General features: G+C 38.0%; 1 protein-coding gene across 5 annotated transcripts in view; it reads right to left on the bottom strand.

Annotated features, from left to right (window-relative positions):
- The window catches only part of WSCD2 (WSC domain containing 2), a 448,422-nt gene that overhangs the window by 427,748 nt on the left and 626 nt on the right, over positions 1-20,048 (bottom strand). The gene's annotated exons all lie outside the window — the stretch shown is intronic.

Raw genomic sequence — 20,048 nt, 5'->3', positions numbered from 1 at the left:
GGCCCCTGACAATAAAATATTTTCCTCCTCCTCCAGGGCCGGCCCTTTCTGAGTTTGGGCCCCAAAGAAGCCGCTTCCCCTGCTTTCCCTATAGCTACACCCCTGTATTTGAGGTATTTTATCTACATATGTTTGTAAAATAAATCACTGAGATTAGACTAAAATTCATATCCAGTCTATTAAGACTCTGTACCAAAACCTAACTAGACTGTTCACATCCACATTAGGATTCTAGAACCATTCAAAACATTTTCTTTATTTATGAATATTCTGTACTTTGCAATAATTTCATGTAAAAAGCCAAGCTTTCTGTATGCTCAGAACTATTAGAGCCACAAAGACACGACCAATACCAAAGTAGTGCTGATACATTAGAGCTTCAGTCATATAGTCATCTTTAATATGCTTTTTGCTATTTTCTGAGGACGAAAGCTCCCCACTGGTAAAAGAAGATATCCATTATTGAGTCAGATTGTATTCATTGATTTGTCTGTTTGTCAGGCCTATCTATTACAAGAGAAGGCTCTAGATAATATTAGGGATTATACTGTCATATCATATTTGAGGAGAGTTCATAGGATTATGATTTTGACATTATCAAATAGCATAATCAAACTATAAGGTAATTATGACGTATGTGATGTATATAACAACCTCCTGCTTTTCAAGCCTTATGAAAAAAGGGGTTTTCCAGGCACAAAATTTGAAATGCTGGAAAAAAAAAAATATGATGCTCAATTGTTTTTTTTTTTACAGCATTTCGACACTTTTCAAATCTTTTTTTTATAACATAAAAAATGCCACATAAAATATGAAGATTAGCATATTACCATGCAATACTTTACTCTGAGTGTCCATTATGGGAAAATACTAACCTCTGGACAATCTGCCCACTCTCCTGCCTCTGCACCGTTTCCTTCAATCAAGTGAAAGGAAACATAGCAGCATTTTAGAGTGCATTTCACTTTCACATTTCAGGCACTTTGTGATCCATAAAGAATAGCGCTATGATGAAGAAGTTCCTCAATTAACAGACTTGTCAATCCAGAAAGCATTACTTAGTGTATGCTGATATTTGTGATGTTCTATTCAGCCTCCTTCTCTGTCCAGGTAGTGTCTGTAGACAACATGCAAAAATAGAAAAATACAGCAATGCAAAGGAGCTCTTCATCCATAATATTCCTCCAGGCTGTTACTCTTACCCGCTCAGCTCCGCTTTTCGTTTTATTATTTTACACATCATGTGTGTTATAAAAGGCAGGGGGCATTTTGCTGCAAAGGCAAGAAACATCTCTAAACGCGCTGTAACATTCATTTCTATAAAATGCAGTGGACGTTTCCTCAACTGTCACATTTTGCACACTTGATCCTGCCTTTCCGGAGAAACACAGAGGGCAGACGTCTGCAATGACAGACAAGTTTTGTGCATTTTCATTTATTCCTTCAAATCCATGCATTATTGACATCTGTGTAATAGCATGGATGAAGAAAAATGACATAAGCTAAAATGTTCCTCCATTCTTCTCGGAATCTACTTCTGGTTTCATAGCACATTCTGCTCAATATAAATCTATTTGGCCCAATAACAAGTATATTCACTAACACAATCTTAACCTTGCCCATGGCAAAGAACTTGCAAATATTTCCATGGAGATGTACAGTAGCATGCACTGAAAAGTATATCTGTTGACTACACTAGGGACGAACTATAGAACTACTGTAAAGGAAGAGCAATATCGGTCTCCATATAAGGCTGCATTCGCATCACGTTTTTGACTTACGTTTAACATATACATTTGGAAAAAAAGGATGCAAAAGTATAGTACACATCACTTTTCCATCCTGCAAAAAATGTATCAATAGATAAAAAAAAAATCTTTTTTTTTTTTTTTTTACAATGAAACTGTATGGTGATGGATGCCCCTGTATGGCGTTTAACATATTATGTTTTTTTATACTGTATGTTAAACCTTAGAGAATTACATGATGTGAACCCAGCATAACTTCCATGGTATCACTAAGCATAAGGTCCAGAACCAACAGAATGAGCTAATATGAATTGGCCTAGGCTGCAATACCAAGCACAGCCACTATACAATGTACGGCTCTGTGCTTGGCATGCTGTGCAGAGTTCAAACACCTGATCACCTGGGGTGACAGGAGTCTGACCCAACTGATCTGATATTGATGGCCTATACTGTACTCCCAGAAAACTTCTTTAAATTGCATTAACAGTAATAAAACTAGAGATCAGCGAAGTTTTGGAAAATTTGATTTGGCTTTTACAAAAATATTAGCTTTTTTTTAAAGTAGCGGATACAATGACAGGGAGCTGCATAAGCGCTGCTCCCCATCATTGTACCCCTCAGATGCCATGTTCATACATGATTGCGACATCTGAGAGCAATAATAGAGTGTAAAATTAACAGAGAAAATAAATAAATCATACTTACTGCCTCCATTTGATCGCAACGGGCTGGCCGCCACCATTTTGCTTGAAGATCATTTGCAAAATCTTTAACAGTGACCTCCAAAGTGCCCGCCCATTCAACAGTGACCTCCACAGTGACCACCCCCTTAACAGTGACCTTCACAGTGAGCGCCCCTTTTACAGTGACCTCCACAGTGTCCACCCCTTTAACAGCGAAGTCTACAGTGCCCGCCCCTTTAACAGTGAACTCCACAGTGCCCGCCCCTTTAACAGTGACCTTCACAGTGAGCGCCCCTTTTACAGTGACCTCCACAGTGTCCACCCCTTTAACAGCGAAGTCTACAGTGCCCGCCCCTTTAACAGTGACCTCCACAGCAGTTGCCCCTTCAATAGTGGCCCCTGCCCCCTTAACAGTGAACTCCACAGTGCATTCCCCTTTAACAGTGACATTCACAGCAGCCTGCCCCTTTAATAGTGGACCCTGCCCCATTAACAGTGACCTCGACAGCAGCTGCCCCTTTAATTGTGGCCCCTGCCAACTTAACAGTGTCCTCCACAGCGCCCTGCCCCTTTAATATTGGCCCCACCCCATTAACAGTGACCTCCACAGTGCTCTGCCCCTTTAAGGCTAGGGGTACATGACGACGTGTCGCGCAACATTTTGTCGTACCAATGTCGCGCAACAATTTTTATAATGATAGGCTATGGTGTCGCACTGTGACATGCAACATAACTGCGATATGACAGTCGCAAAAAATCCATCCAAGATGGATGCATGTAGCAGTGTTGTTGTGCCCTATGTGTCATGCAGCCCTAGCCTAAATACCTACAGCAGTGAAGAAAAATGGGTTGCTATGAAAACCTGGAGTAAAGCTGTGTGTATGTGTAGACTAAGGGCCTGCGAGCTTCTATTGGCTGATAAGGGACATGTGATCGTGTGTATGGCAAGAGAAAGACTTGTAGCCAGGTCATGTGATGTGCCATATTTGCATTTATTGGGAATATCTCAGGAACAGTACATCCTAGAGAGCTGAGACCCTACAAGATTTCTTTCCAGGTAGCAAGGGATGTGTATACCAAGTTTTGTTGAAATCGATGGTTGCGTTTTTGAGTGATCATACATACATACATACGTCCTTCTTTGCATATATAGATGTCGATTTACCATTTTATCTTTCACACTAACCATTTTCAGCAGCTTCTAACCACATAAAAATACTCAATCACCAAAGTTGCCCATGCACATGCACTTCAAGGCCTGCCAGCTATGCTTCTGTGTAATAATACCTCCATAATATAGCATGGGTTACTGTATACCCTGTGTGCCTCTACATAAAATCACTAGGGCAATAGTCCATAGCGATGTTATATGGGTCAGTAAAACATGGACATGTAAGATGAAATTGTGCATGGTGTCTAAATGGAAAGCTAGTGAAAATGATCTTCCAATATGTAACAGGTAATATACATGAGAAGGTCACACTGACGAGGTCTTTGATCTCAGACTACTACTGATTCCCAAATAAAATGGCTTCATAAAAGCTCATCTGACACTTCTCAGAGATTTCTGTTACCCTTTTGTCAGTTAGTCAATAACTAGAAATTAATACTAGCTCAGACTTAACCAATGTGATCTTTTCACAGGTACGGTATGTGACATTTCTGAATTTTACTTTGACAGGTCCTCCATTCATATTGCCATCAAGTTTTAGGGCTAGTTAGATTTCTTCCACATTTTTTCAGTTTGAATGCTGCAGACGCGCTCACGGTTTAGCCCCAGTGACTGGAGCCAGCACCTGCCATGGTTTTCAGTGGCATCCATGTGGATACTGCGCCCTTTCTTGGAGCAGTGGTGCCTACAAACTGTGGCCTCATGAACTACAGCATGGCAACCCACCGGGAGGCAGATTCAGTGCAGCTGTCGGCAGCTTTTTGGTGTGGAATCTGTGCCAAATTCTGCTGGGAAAAAGATTTTGTGTGAACAAGGCCTTACATATTCAGTTTCATGTTGAGTATTTCCTTATGCCAAGCAATAACTCTTCGCCCAAACCCCTCTGTTCTAGATGTCCCACTCTACCACTCTACCAGTCAGTAGGTACGACAGTCTTGCATTACAGGTTTATGTAGTTACTGAACTGAAAGCTTCAGATTTACATACTTTCTTTTTTTTTTTTATTATTAAAAGCGTTATCCGTTGGTAAACACAGGGAAGAATCTTGAAATATGAAGACATCTAGTATTAAGAGAGAAAGGCAGATTCGAGTTATACAAAATCAATTGCATTCTTTTATCTGCAGAATGGCAGTGATGTTCATGCTGGGTTTATATCTTTCTGCAAACGTAAAATACTGATTATATTCTTATGTTGTTGAGCGCTATTCTATAACTTCCTTCACTAACTGAATATTATTGAACTTTAAGATTGATCTCAGAATCCATATACGACCATATGCTGTCTGCTGTCTTCCCGCTGTATTTCTACTTGCTGAATATATTCTCTGCATGGACAGCTTAAATTATCTGTATGTATTCTGCCTTTCTATTTCCACCGTGCAGATTTTTCATTTATTCCTTGAATTGATTTTTTTTTCCTCAATGTGTGATATATCTGTTCCTGCCACAAATTGTCTGCAGAAAGATGTTTTCCATAGATACATTTCCTCATTGTTGCTGATGTAGAACAAGAATATTTATATTCTAATGGCTTTAAGAAAATGAGATGTTGGTAATGATATACTGCCCTGTGCATATGCATGTGCTCCACAGTTTAATATCTGTTCATCCTGATGGAGAATTGTTTAACATGTGAATTAGCATATGGACAATTTATACTAAATGTATATTCTTATTATGATCTGCTTTAATAATCAAGTTAAGATACAGTATAAAATCCTCAAACAAGCATTCTAAGCCAAAGTGATATAGTATCTTATGCTTCAGTGCAGAACCTGTGGGGGTGATGCATGACGTCAGGATTGTTTATTTCTGTCTATGAATCATGCAGGCCGCACACAAGGAAAACCATGGTTTGTATGTTTTTCCCTTCTTTAAAGGGAGTCTGCCAGTAGTAGTCAGACAGATCAGGGTAGAGTCTGCTTTTTTTTTTACAGGAGTAGCAATAATATTAGGTTTTATTCTGTCAGGTCCTGCTCCTTTAATCGCACTGGAGGTGAGGATTCACTGTGTAGTGATCTCTAGATTGATCTACAGCCCCTCTGCTGAGTGACAGCTATAGAATACAAAGAGGAGACCATTTCAAATGTCACTCATAGCAGAGGGGAAGAGTTGTAAAGACCCCAGGAGGAGATGATGGTGAAATCTACAACGCGGTAGCAAATGCCACTATTTGCTTAGTATATCATACAAGTTATACCTAACTACCTTACATCTGGTGGCATCAGAGGTTTAGCTTTCTTTTCTTTTTGGAAATAGAGTTAGATAGAAAACCTTTTTCTAGAGGAACACTGTCTGTCCTACAAGACTCCTTATGCCTACTAGGTGCCCTTCATAAGGGAAAATAATACCTCTTGAATCCTGATGAAGGCATCTCACCTAATTAAGCCAGTTCACTGCTCTGCACTGATAAGATGCATTTATCCTGAAACAGCTGTCTGCAGATGAGGTACTGGCTTAGCTATTAGTCAAGTTATGCCTCAAGACCTGTTTAAAAGGTGAACAATGGCAGGATATCTAGTTTGCATCTTGTGGTATCAGATTTTCAAATTTGTTTTCTTTTTGGAAAAAAATAATTTGCATATATTTTTTCCAAGAGGAGCATTATCTGGCCTATAAGACTACTAAATGCTCTACATAAGGAGAAATAGTACCACCTGTATGGTACCATCCTTTGCAATGTGTTGTTATTTCTGCTATTGGTTGATTCTTTGCAGGGAACCACATCACAGCCATATTAAACTGAATAGAATAGTGAAGCAGTTCCCAGTGCACTGAGTGACTAGCTGTGAAAGGTTTAGCAATACACTGCATTCAATCGACACAAATAAATCTGCACACTACCTAATGTAAACATAATGCCACTACGCAGTACAGACAATAAATACAATGTAAATGTGAATTATTAAAATTGCTGTATTTCACACAAAAACAAATACATACTGTACTCATTTTCACAGACCAATGTATACACACATATATGCACACATAAACACGTACTGTATGTAGTTATTTGCACATTTATACTATACACAAAAGTGAAATACAGTATATACAGTCGTGGCCAAAAGTTTTGAGAATGACACAAATATTCGTTTTCACAAAGTTTGCTGCTAAATTGCTTTTAGATCTTTGTTTCAGTTGTTTCTGTGATGTAGTGAAAAACAATTACACGCACTTCATATATTTCAAAGGCTTTTATCGACAATTACATGACATTTATGCAAAGAGTCAGTATTTGCAGTGTTGGCCCTTCTTTTTTAGGACCTCTGCAATTCGACTGGGCATGCTCTCAATCAACTTTTGGGCCAATTCCTGACTGATAGCAAACCATTCTTTCATAATCACTTCTTGGAGTTTGTCAGAATTAGTGGGTTTTTGTTTGTCCACCCGCCGCTTGAGGATTGACCACAAGTTCTCAATGGTATTAAGATCTGGGGAGTTTCCAGGCCATGGACCCAAAATGTCAACGTTTTGGTCCCCGAGCCACTTAGTTATCACTTTTGCCTTATGGCACGGTGCTCCATCGCGCTGGAAAATGCATTGTTCTTCACCAAACTGTTGTTGGATTGTTGGAAGAAGTTGCTGTTGGAGGGTGTTTTGGTACCATTCTTTATTCATGGCTTATTCAAGGCTTCATCTGAGAATATGACTTTGCCCCAGTCCTCAGCAGTCCAGTCACCATATTTTCTGCAGAAGATAAATCTGTCCCTGATGTTTTTTTGGGAGAGAAGTGGCTTCTTTGCTGCCCTTCTTGACACCAGGCCATCTTCCAAAAGTCTTTGCCTCACTGTGCGTGCAGATGATGCCATTCCTGAGCAAGCTCTGCACTGGTGGCACTCCATCCCCGCAGCAGAATCCTCTTTAGGAGACGATCTTGGCGCTTGCTAGACTTTCTTGGACGCCCTGAAGCCTTCTTAACAAGAATTGAACCTCTTTCCTTGAAGTCCTTGATGATCCTATAAATTGTTGATTGAGGTGCAATCTTAGTAGCCACAATATCCTTGCCTGTGAAGCCATTTTTATTCAACGCAATGATGGCTGCACGCGTTTCTTTGCAGGTCACCATGGTTAACAATGGAAGAACAATGATTTCAAGCATCACCCTCCTTTTAACAGGTCAAGTCTGCCATTTTAACCCAATCAGCCTGACATAATGATCTCGAGCCTTGTGCTCGTCAACATTCTCACCTGAGTTAACAAGACGATTACTGAAATGATCTCAGCAGGTCCTTTAATGACAGCAATGAAATGCAGTGGAAAGGTTTTTTTGGGATTAAGTTAATTTTCATGGCAAAGAAGGACTATTAAATTCATCTGATCACTCTTCATAACATTCTGGAGTATATGCAAATTGCTGTTATAAAAACTTAAACAGCAACTTTTCCAATTTCCAATATTTATGTAATTCTCAAAACTTTTGGCCACGACTGTACACTCATATTCACACACACACACACACACATATATACAAATGCAGACAAATTAGCTCTGATTTACAAATGTGTTTTTTCTTAGAATCTGTCTAAAAAGTATTAAACATTGGCACAACTGAACTCAACTACATTTTTTCAACTTGCTCGAAAAGTGGGCAGAGTAAAAAGGAAAGGGTATATGCGCTTTGTGGGGAAAGGGATGTGGCTTTAGATGCAACATGTAATGCCAAAATAGAGTAACAACTCTGGTGTAAAATTTGGTTTCAAAGTAAGCCAACCAATAAAGTTAGACAAATGCATCTAGCCCTGCACCAAATGTATCATCTAGTGTGAACCACCGTGATAAATCTAGTGCAGATCTAAACAGCCTAAGTTCACGCCATTTATAAGATTAATAAATCTGCCCCAATATGTGCATATACACCAACAAAAACTTTGTATGCCTGATTTGCCACTCTCTTTGGATGACCATTAAATATTCCCATCCAAGCATAGCAGTAGAAGGCTGTAAAGAATACAAGTTGCAGAAAGACAGCACTGTAATATTTCCACCTGTACTCATCGCTCAGGGCACATGCCCTGCCTATCCCCCTGCTAGGCCCCTACATAAATAACTTTACATATTATTGGGATTCTACTAATACAATGTCACTCAAAAATGTGTTAAGCCATATAAATGCACAGTATATCTTTTAATGCATATCTATCAGTTGATAATAAAGCTACTGAAAAAACACAAACTCTCAATCTCTATTTTATTTTTGTAACAATATTCACCAATTCAAGATCTTGTTTGTATGTATCACCAGAAATATATATATTACATTAGGGGATACACCTGCACTTATGAGTATTGGTCACAGTACTTTTCACATATTTGAAACGCTATTGAATTAATAATATATTATTTATATGTACTGTACTTGGTAATTCGTTGCGGTATATCTTTTTATGAGTTTGTTTACCCATATGGATTATGATATTTATGAATTTTGATCATTGTATATAATAATTGATGTAAATTTATGTTTGATTGATGTACCTTTATAATGTCTGTTTGTAACACATGTGCACTGGGCTTGAAAAAGACAGCAACAAGCTGTTGAAACGTTGCTGCTGACTCTGGGTGAATAAACCGCATGCTTTTTTGATACTTTTGGAGTGCTGCTGGCCTTCTTTCTTCTCTATATATTATTTTAAACATATTAAAAAAATATATATATTTTGTATAACTTTTACTGGGAATTGCAAAAAGTGCTTGCTTTGTCCGATACCTTCCACACAAACTGAGGTTGATGATGATGTTACTGAATGTTGCCAGATTTCTGTACTGAAAAAATAGACATAGACTTACTAAATTCTCAATAGACAAGTGACTTACTAAATACTCTCCCTCTTCAATTGGGGCTTCAATTTCACTTTCGGAGCAGCAGTCATGTGACCTGAAGATTTCGTCTTTCAACCTCCAAATCTTGGCTTTTAATGCTCCTCTGCCAATCATATGATCTCCCCTCTCTGTTGCCATACCTGGAGTGCGCTGGCATGCTGGGAGTTCAAAGAAATATTTGCACATTCTATCTAAGGGGGCGAGATGACAAAGAGGGAAGATCACATGATCGGCAGCTGACGCATCTTGTTGCCACAATGAAAGCCAGGATCTTCATGCCATGTGACTGACGTTCAGAAAAGGGAGAGTATTTAGTAAGTCACTTGGTTCATAATGAAAGTCTTAAAGCTGAAATTTTTGAATGTATGACCTCTTTAAGTTGCTGTACTTGATGATGTCTACAAAAGTACTATATTTATGTGCAATTGTCTTCATTTATCTTATTTTTTAAAACAAACTCAACCATAAATTAAATCTAACCATAAATTATTCTTTAGTTGTAACAGGCACTGTGAAAAGGGAATCGATTAAACATGCTGCAGAGTGACAGAGGTCATCCATTCCTGAGAAGCTAATTGAAAGAGTCAACCAACATGGCTGAACTTCCTGTTGTCAATTTGTAATATTCTTGCAGTCAAAAGAAACATAATAAGCTTGATTACTGTTTTAAATTCTGATTTACCAATATATGTCATTTTTATGTTCTGCATTAGGAAATGCACTTTAATAAATATGGTATTTAAACAGCTGCTTTGATGGGGTACCGTATAGATACTATACATATATACTTATTCAAGTACTCAACCAGTCTAGAAAAAAATGATCTCAGGGGACCTTCTTTTCTTTTGTCTGGTATTGCCCTATTGTGCAACATTTTCGGAGGCTATCATTAGGCTACACACATACAGGACCATGGTGGACAGAAAGGTCAAGAACTAAGAAGTAATAAAATCTTGCAATTTAATTAGAGGTTAAATTTCTTCAATAACCCAGAAAGTCTTCTAGTCTGGCACATATAGGACAAACTATTAGAAGCAAAGCCACTGTATCCTTCATTGATGTCTGTGTGACTATTGGGGTGATGTATATAGGTCTTCTAAGATAATATGCTTAAGGGCTATGATCAGCTGAGACTAAGAAATTTGCAATTTGAACAAATATTGATGACACTGTAGTGTTTTAAATCACTTGGCTCTTGCATCGTCAATAAGACAAATAAGTCCCATGTCAATCAATGGAATTTCAAGGAGTTGAAAATATATGACTTGGTTGGTTATTTGTAGTAAATTATACCATCCTTCGGATCCACTTAATATGTCATGGAAGATTATATAAGATTGGAGTTCAAGCTCTATGATGACTTCTTCCCTTCTGCATACAGGAAGAACAAGTTAAAATGTTTGGTGGGTTTTAAAGAAGTACTACTTTTATTTGATTTACATATATTGATCACTCACCACAAATATTGTATCAGTTTAATTTGTTACTCCCTGCACCCTTTTTACATCCTTACTCATACATTTTGAACTTATTCATTATAGGAACCTGGCCATGTGGCCTCCAGTCTGACCTGGAGCCCAGAACTTGTCCTGATGTATAAACTGAAACTAGGTCTCTCCTATGTGGCTGACTTCCTGTGAACTACAGAATTACATCATCACCAATAAAACCCCTCCTGACGGCCATTAAATATATAATGTCTCCCCTATATAGGATAGGAGTGCATATATATAGTAGGTGAGTGTATACAGTGATTGGCTGCAGTTTTATAAACCTCTTGACTCACAATGCCTGTCTATCCCATCTCTGTGTGCTGACTCTCCAGTATAATTCTATGGATGTAGCTTCACATTGGCCTCATGCATGTAAGAGCTGACAGGGGAGAGAGATGGCAGTAGAGAGGGCAGACAGGCTTAAGCTGCATCATATAGGAAAACATGGAGATCCAGAATTGTAAGGGGACAGCTGTGTCACTAATCTGTCATAGCTGCCCTCTAAAAGGAGTGTAATGTGGTGAGACTTTGTCCGTTCTGTATCTGCAAAGCCAGACAAGATGGAAATGTAGGATTCATTAGGAAAACCATATCTGAGTGGAAGAAGGAATCAAGATGGCAAACAACCCACAAACTGAACATCAAACACAGGTATACACAAGGCATACAAACAAGCCTTTATCTTTTGTAATGGCTTATCCTACACTATAGTATGTAGGGGAAAAAAAAGTGGGGTGCGACAACCTTACTATTCTCCTGTCTCTGTTTCTCCCTCTCTCTGTCTTTCAAAATGCATCACAGAAATTTGAATTCTAATTTTCATTTTTGAGATTATTTGAATCAAGTTCCTGAATTTTAGAAATGACTTGCTCATCTCTACTCATAGCAAAATTGTTGTTATTGGTTATATAAACGGGTATATAATCTACGGAGCAGGAGGATAACTGCAGACAAACAATTTCTGTGACTATAGCATATTCTTCCTTGATGCAGAATTGGGACATAGAACTAAATATTACAGTATTGTGATATTTATTTATCTACTATAAAATACATATATTACATTAAAAATATTAAAACTGTTCCCACTCCTTAACATGACCTGCGGGGAAAAATGCAAAAGAAAATAGAACTTCAGCCTTTGAACTGCCCACAAAATGACTGTACTTTTCAATCAGCCATAAGCAAGCATAAAAACATGCAATAATAAAAGAAGTATTACAGCATGCAGCTCTGCAGACAACCATTAGAAGCATAAATAATGGTTCTCATAAAATATATTCTATAAACATAATTGCAAAAACAGGATTGTATCTCTATTCTCTAACTTTGATGTCTTTGCCCTTTAAACATTTAATTGCCTGGATGTAGATGCCATATAATAAATGGGCATTATGTGTCCACCAGAGTGGGAAGTATTGTTTGCACAGCCACTCTCCTTTCAGGGTCATAGAGAGGGGCTCAAGCAAGACGGACAGATTTTTTTCAGCTAGAGACAACACCTATGAAAGGGATCTGGGAGCACTCTAGTGTCTAGGACTCCTGGAACATGATGAAAAATGTCCCTTTTGCTTCTGACTGCATGCTTTTATTTCAATTCTTTAAATACTATTTTTATGGGGCTATTGTTATGTGCAATGACTCCTTCAATTGGAACAGATATTAACTCCTATAACCTGTTAACTTGTCTTATATGCATGTGATATCTAAAGTCACTAGTTGTATCAGTAGTACTTGATAATATAGACCATGTAAAATGTGTCACTGTATGCCTTTCTTGATCTTGGGGATTATGAGTCGAGTAGAAAATATTGTCTGTTTTTATTGGTCATCCCTATATAAATGTGTAATGAATTCTTTATGGATTGAGAACTTGCTTTAAAGTATCCAAATTTATGCCCCAGTTAACATGGTAAAGAACACTGTAGTTTTTATTGGAAAGTGTACATCATCTATTAGTCTATTATGAAAGGTATATTTAAAGAACTTTAAGTGCTTCAAAGGTGCCCATGGAGGCATGCAGGTGTCGGTTCTATTGAACTATAGTCTAAGCTGAAGCAAATCACAATGTTGCATACTGTAGCCTCCTAAAGGGTCTAAAAAAAGTTTAATTAAAAAAAAATATAATAAAGAATAATAAAATAATAAAATATAAAAATGTAATAAAAAATATAAAAATTTAAATCACCCCGTTTCCACGGAATAAAAATAAAAAAATAAAAAAATATAATGATCATGGGCATCACCTTGTCCCAAAACACCTGTACTATTAAAATATAAAAAATGTATCCCATGTGGCAAATTACGTAAAAGAGGAAACCATTAAAATGGCTGATTCATCATTTTTTCATCGCTTCACTTCTGGGAAGACATGGGAGAAAAATGGAAACAAACTGTGGTATCCAAGGGATTAAGGCATGGTAGCGTGGTGTCTCACTGGTTACCATTGTGCTTAGCAGTGCCAATGAATTAGGTGCAGATTTGCATGTTGTTTGTATGTTCTCCTTTTGGTTGCATAAATCTCCACCCCACCCTAAAACACACTGATACAGTAGGTTGTCCTGCAACAAAACTTGTCATAATATTTTTTTATGCAGGGTTGTTAGAATTTGAGCCCTTCTGGGGGAAGGACCGATGGGATGACAGTCTCTGTACAGTGCTGCAGAATATGTTGGCACTAATGAGAAATAAATAAGGTACTAAGACTTCATCATCTCTATGTTTTTCATGTATTTTTGAATAAGAACGTTAAATAACAAATTTAATTAGGCGTTCTTGGAACAGATTTACAGAAAAGGACTGTATAAGTGTACTCCACAAAGTGTTTTATATTCATTACCATTACAAAACACTAAGTTACTACAAAAATATTCACTTCCTTCAAACTTTTATTAAGACAAGTCACATTTGGCAGCAATTAGAGCTTTGAGTTTGTATGCATCCATCAGCTTTGGAACAAGTAAAGCTGCAATGGGAATAGGAGAGGAAAGCTTTTTAAAGCACAGACAGAGGTCTAAAATTGGAACCTAGTTGACAACTTGACTTGGCCATTCAGGCTTGCTAATATTGCTTTTCAGTTGCCATCAATCAAGTATTGATTGTCTCCAAAGTGACAGTTCTCTTGCAGACTGCAGCAGGGTTTTCTACATTTTGTTGCATGTGACCCCCGTAAGTAAATGATGAAATGCTTTTACCAGGAAACCGATCCATTGATGATTGAATCTTCTTTCTGTTATATTCATACTATAATCACTTGAAACATGTTGACCTTTGTGTTTTGTTCCCTTTGAAGACATGTCAACTAATTATTGCCAGAAAGCATAATTAAACCATTTATGATTCAATGCTTCTGCACAGGAAACCATTAAAAAGCATAAAGGTGAAAGGGGTGAACATTTTCAAAGGCAATATTAGTTAATTCTGAAAAAAACATTAAGATTTTTTAACAAAAATAGACAAGTGAATGAAAAAGTAGTACATATTCTAATTTATAGAAGGTAAAATAATAGTTTATAAGAAATTTTACTTAAACGAGAAGGTCTCTTAAAATCCATTTTTTTTTAAAGGACTTTAAGAAAACTACTACTGTTGATCAAGCACCAAAGTGCTTGTGTGCTCGAGTAGAACACTTTGCGATGCTCGAATGTTCTACCAAGCACCCGATCACAATAGAAGTCAATGGGAGAACCCCAGGCACCCCCTGCTCTGAAGAGGGGAGGGTGTCGGGACTCTAGTTGAGCTTAGGAGTCCCTGCTCTGACTCCATATATAGCTATGTCCATATATGGAGTCAGTGCTTGGGGACACCCCATTGTATTTACATGCAATTTAGCCTGTATTTCAGAAAAGTATAAGCTGGGATTCAAACTCATTAGCTTTTAGATTAGAAGCAAGGCACTTAACCACTCAGCTATAATAGCTTTATAGCTGTATAGCCAGTTACTTAAAAAAATACAAATAAAATTGAGGCTTCTACTATATAAGTTTTTGGTCATAATATATTTATACATATTATATATTTAGAATATATAATATATTATAATATATGTAAATATATTATGGCTAAAACATCAGTAGTAGTTTCCCACTTACTATGCATTCATATATATCAGAAGTATGATTTTATATATATACAGTACAGACCAAAAGTTTGGACACACCTTCTCATTCAAAGAGTTTTCTTTAAATTGTAGATTCACACTGAAGGCATCAAAACTATGAATTAACACATGTGGAAATATATACATAACAAAAAAGTGTGAAACAACTGAAATATGTCATATTCTAGGTTCTTCAAAGTAGCCACCTTTTGCTTTGATTACTGCTTTGCACACTCTTGGCATTCTCTTGATGAGCTTCAAGAGGTAGTCACCTGAAATGGTCTTCCAACAGTCTTGAAGGAGTTCCCAGAGATGCTTAGCACTTGTTGGCCCTTTTGCCTTCACTCTGCGGTCCAGACTGTGGAGGCCAGGTCATCTGGCGCAGCACCCCATCACTCTCCTTCATGGTCCAATAGCCCTTACACAGCCTGGAGGTGTGTTTGGGGTCACTGTCCTGTTAAAAAATAAATGATGGTCCAACTAAACGCAAACCGGATGGAATAGCATGCTGCTGCAAGATGCTGTGGTAGCCATGCTGGTTCAGTATGCCTTCAATTTTGAATAAATCCCCAACAGTGTCACCAGCAAAGCACTTCCACACCATCATACCTTCTCCTCCATGCTTCACGGTGGGAACCAAGCATGTAGAGTCCATCAGTTCACCTTTTCTGCGTCGCACAAAGACACGGTGGTTGGAACCAAAGATCTCAAATTTGGACTCATCAGACCAAAGCACAGATTTCCACTGTCCATTCCTTGTGTTCTTTAGGCCAAACAAGTCTCTTCTGCTTGTTGCCTGTCCTTAGCAGTGGTTTCCTAGCAGATATTCTACCATGAAGACCTGATTCACACAGTCTCCTCTTAACAGTTGTTCTAGAGATGTGTCTGCTGCTAGAACTCTGTGTGGCATTGACCTGGTCTCTAATCTGAACTGCTGTTAACCTGTGATTTCTGAGGCTGGTGACTCGGATGAACTGATCCTCCGCAGCAGAGGTGACTCTTGGTCTTCCTTTCCTGGGGCGGTCCGCATGTGAGCCAGTTTCTTTGTAGTAATGATTGCCACTCGTTTTTTTCTTAACTTAGCTGCTTTTTTCTTGTCATAATACAAATTCTAACAGTCTATTTAGTAGGACTATAAGCTGTGTATCCACCTGACTTTTCCACAACTGATGGTCCAAACCCCATTTATAAGGCAAGAAATCCCATTTATTAAACCTGACAGGGCACACCTGTCAAGTGAAAACCATTTCAGATGACTACCTCTTGAAGCTCATCAAGAGAATGCCAAGAGTGTGCAAAGCAGTAATCAAAGCAAAAGGTGGCTACTTTGTAGAACCTAGAATATGACATATATTTTCAGTTGTTTCACACTTTTTTGTTATGTATATAATTCCACATGTGTTAATTCATAGTTTTGATGCCTTCAGTGTGAATCTACAATTTTCATAGTCATGAAAATAAAGAAAACTCTTTGAATGAGAAGGTGTGTCCAAACTTTTGGTCTCTACTATATATATATATATATATATATATATATATATATATATATATATATAAAACAGAAAAAGAATTCGGCGGCACCAGTCTGCTGGCTCAGGTGCTATGTCCAAAGGAATGAGCTTCAACCTTCTTATATATGTAGAGAATGGGACAGCACTCCAAGACTTGAAAAAAGTAGAAATCTTTATTCACCCATGTGAAAAATAATTGCAACGTTTCAGCTCACAACTGAGCCTTTCTCAAGCTTGAGAAAGGCTCAGTTGTGAGCTGAAACGTTGCAAATATAGGTCTCAGTAGAAGTCTCTGTTTTTTTTAAAGTAACTGGCTATGCAGCTTTTATAGCTGAGTGGTTAAGTGCCTTGCCTCTCATGTAAAAGGTTGTGAGCTTGAATCCCGACAGAAACATTTCTGAAATACAGGCTAAATTAGATTTAAATACACTGGGTTGTCCCCAAGCACTGACTCCATATATAGACATAGCTATATATGGAGTCAGAGCAGGGGCTCCTAAGCCGTGGACTGACACTAAGGGATTCCCTCACTGTACAGCGATCTTCTGCATAGAAATAGAAGCTACATTAGATTTAATTACACTGACTCGAGCACACGCATTGTTTGGCTGAACTCTGCAATGTGCCGAGCACAGCGATGCTCGAGCCGAACTGGTGTTTGGCCGAGAATGCTTGCTCGATACTAAAAACTACCACTGAGCCATTTCATACTCAATGGTGGTTTTCTTAAAGTCCTTTAAAATCAGTACATTTCACTGTGTTAAAAGGATAGTTGACAAAAAATGTGCCTAGAAATCAAATTAACATTTTTATTTGGCTTTTACAGTATTCATATTATAACATACCACAGTTACCAGTATTAACAAATTATATATGGTGGCTTGGTTAGGATGACAGAATGGCAGATTATTCATTATTCTGTCCAAAAAACTGCATTTCAGACAAACCAACTACAGCTTCTTAATGATAGTGCCAGGTATACTCGACATTTCAATGTGTACGAAAACCATTGGTCAGCGCAATCAATAATTAATATCCACTAACACGTTTCCAGACAACCTTCCAGTGATCCAGCAGCCTGTTTTCAGAGGCAGTGCAGGTTGAAACTAGGCAGATCTCTAGTAGTAGCTGCTGTACTGTTTAAGCTCATCTGCTGTATTATCATGGGATGAAATAATGATGAATGGTAATGAAAGAAGACAAAGGCTCTATTAATATGACATTGTGACAGCTGTCAGTTACTACACTATTTTAATGATTTGGGTTTGATCTGAGATGGCAGCGTTCTTATCCATTCATTTCATTGTTTAAAGAAAAAAAGATTAAAAATCAATCTTTCAATGGAAGAATCTTTGTAATATTTTTGTCTTAGGCAAACTCAAATTTATATCCAACTTTTTCTGCCATTTTTGTATATAGTGTGGAAACCTACAAAGTGTTTGTGTATGTATATAATCTCTCTCTCTCTCTCTCTCTCTCTCTCTCTATATATATATATATATATATATATATAGGGAAATCAGACAGCACTCCAAATTAAACAAAATTTATTCACCCATGTGGCAAAAAGAAGCGACCACATGGGTGAATAAATTTTGTTTCATTTGGGGTGCTGTCCGATTTCCCTTTTTTATATGTGGGCTTTGAGCACATGCCCTGGCACATAGCACCCACCCTACGCTTGGTAAGTTCGGGGCCACCATTTTTTCCTATACCTATATTTATATATATTTTTTAAATATATATATATATATATATATATATACATACACTGTGTCTATCTATGCCATCAGCATACTATATATATATATATATATATATATATATACACACATACATATATACATATATACATACTGATATGGGATAGATAGACAGACAGATAACAGATCTGTAAATAGGTAGATAACTCAGCAGAGATATAGAGAGAGATAGATAGATAGATAGATAGATAGATAGATAGATGTGCTCAGGATAAGTATATGACATAGATCATTTTATACATCGGGAATGACTAGACCTGCCAGAATAGACTTACCTCCATACATAATGAGGGAGGCAAAACTCTGCAAATGACAGGCATTATTGATGAGCATGCAGCACTTGCTAAATCCTGTCATATTATGGTATATCACGCGTAATCCTTTTCATATTATGCCAATAATCCACTTAGTGTTTGACCGCCGCTGCCGCTAAAACTTGTAGAATTTGGCAGTGCCACCCTTTCATTGCCACTAGTACTTCTACTTTTAACTCTTGGTGGAGAGCTATACTAATAAATTAATCTTCAACCAAAAAGACATAAAGTTTGCAACACACAACATGGCAGCTCCTTCATAAGAGCAGCCTTTCAAGAACAATTTGTATATGTGAAGTATGATCTAGGGAGCTAGGATCTCATACCTGTAGGTGACACAGCACCACCTTCCTAGTATACAGCCGCTATGACCTGACCAAAGGCAGTTGCTTAACTAGAACCTATTTCTGAACCTTACATGTGTACTAACATGTAGGAGGGAGAATACATTTCTACCAATGCAGGAACCATTTGCTCTATGCATACAAATATTTATGACATGTTAAGACCTACTGCACTGTATGCTATGTGATACTGATGTAAAAGCCTGCCCAGATGTTTAGATCATTCATATGTGCTCAGCAGATGAGACTACTGCTCCATGAATTCAAAAGGTTTTGGAAATGTTCAGACTGCAGGAATACATTCAATCTAGCCTTGCTTAAACTACATTTTCTGCAAGGATCAGCTAGAAGCAGAGAGCACAGATTTATGAAAAGCAGTGGTGCATTAAGGAGCAATCTGCACACTGATGTGTACTGGAGCGTAGAAGACAAACTCTGGGTTGTAAGGATTTAACTGGTCGCAGTACTTGCCCTGCTCACCTGTCGTTCAACCATCTGCTTCACTCTGTGACACCGCTATAGATGCCATGGAGCTAACTAGCATGAAACTTGCCTGACATTTAACCAGTTTTCATGGTGCACACTACTGTAACACACGTCAGGCTGCTGGATTACAATTCACTATGCAATAACCTTTCCAGCAAGGGTAATGGAATAGTCAGTTCCCCTTCTAGGTCACAGAAGCACTGTTGTAAGTTATAAACCTTTAGAAGCTTCAGTTTGAGAACACCAGGTATGGTATCTGAGCACAAAGGAGAGTGTCCCCTTTCAGATCCACACATTGCTTGAAATGAAGGCACAAAGAAGTAATTCACCCATTAGGATACCATAGACTTAGACGTCCATCAGTGATCGTCAGCCAAAACCAGGTGAGGATGAAAAGCAAAGAACAGATGCAAATCTTTCCATTCTAACTTATCTGTGTGGAGACTTCTCTCCTGGTTTTGGCTCCCAATCCCTGATGGAAGTCATTGACCAAACACTGACAGTGAGGACTCACCCTTGGAGTTGATCAAATGTTTTTCACAAATATGCTGCAAATCAGACACCTGGGGAATCATTCCTCTCATCTTATATAGGGGAACACCTATTTGTGT

The sequence above is a fragment of the Bufo gargarizans genome, chromosome 1 (assembly GCF_014858855.1).
Source record: "Bufo gargarizans isolate SCDJY-AF-19 chromosome 1, ASM1485885v1, whole genome shotgun sequence".
NCBI lineage: Eukaryota > Metazoa > Chordata > Amphibia > Anura > Bufonidae > Bufo > Bufo gargarizans.
This window is presented reverse-complemented; position numbering and strand designations above follow the sequence as displayed.